This window comes from Halyomorpha halys, unplaced genomic scaffold (assembly GCF_000696795.3).
Source record: "Halyomorpha halys isolate HHAL.00 unplaced genomic scaffold, Hhal_1.1 Scaffold1848.1, whole genome shotgun sequence".
NCBI classification, from domain to species: domain Eukaryota; kingdom Metazoa; phylum Arthropoda; class Insecta; order Hemiptera; family Pentatomidae; genus Halyomorpha; species Halyomorpha halys.
In genome coordinates, this window is record NW_027106392.1 from 78,260 (window position 1) to 78,757 (window position 498).

A 498-nucleotide genomic window follows, 5' to 3' on the forward strand; every position below is an offset into this window, starting at 1 on the left:
TTAAGCCATTTTCAATAAAATTGTAAAAAATGTATACATGTTACAGAATACTTGGATTAAACTGTACTCTTCACCATATCCAACTGTCGCTGCCATAAATGTTAGTAGTTTTTGAATTATTGTTTCAGTTCTGTATTTTATTAATATGTGGATAAGGTAATATTTTGTATAACTTATTGGCATTGAACCCTTTTATTCTACTAGCTCTTCTTGAACTTTTATTTCTGTTTTTTTTAACAATTTAATAAACAAATTATTCTCCTTCTGTTTTGTTTTAATGCAATTATATTACAATTTTAAACTAAATAAATATAAAATTATAACATGTTTTTATTTAATTTATTTATGATAATCAATTGACAAAACCCACTCACAGGCTCCCCTCGGGCATGTGTGAGGCCCGTTAGCCAATGGGTGGAACTCACAGAAAAAAAGGAATGGGAGTGATGAACCCCCCTATGAAAAAACCATTTCAGGAAACATGTGATGTATTTCCTT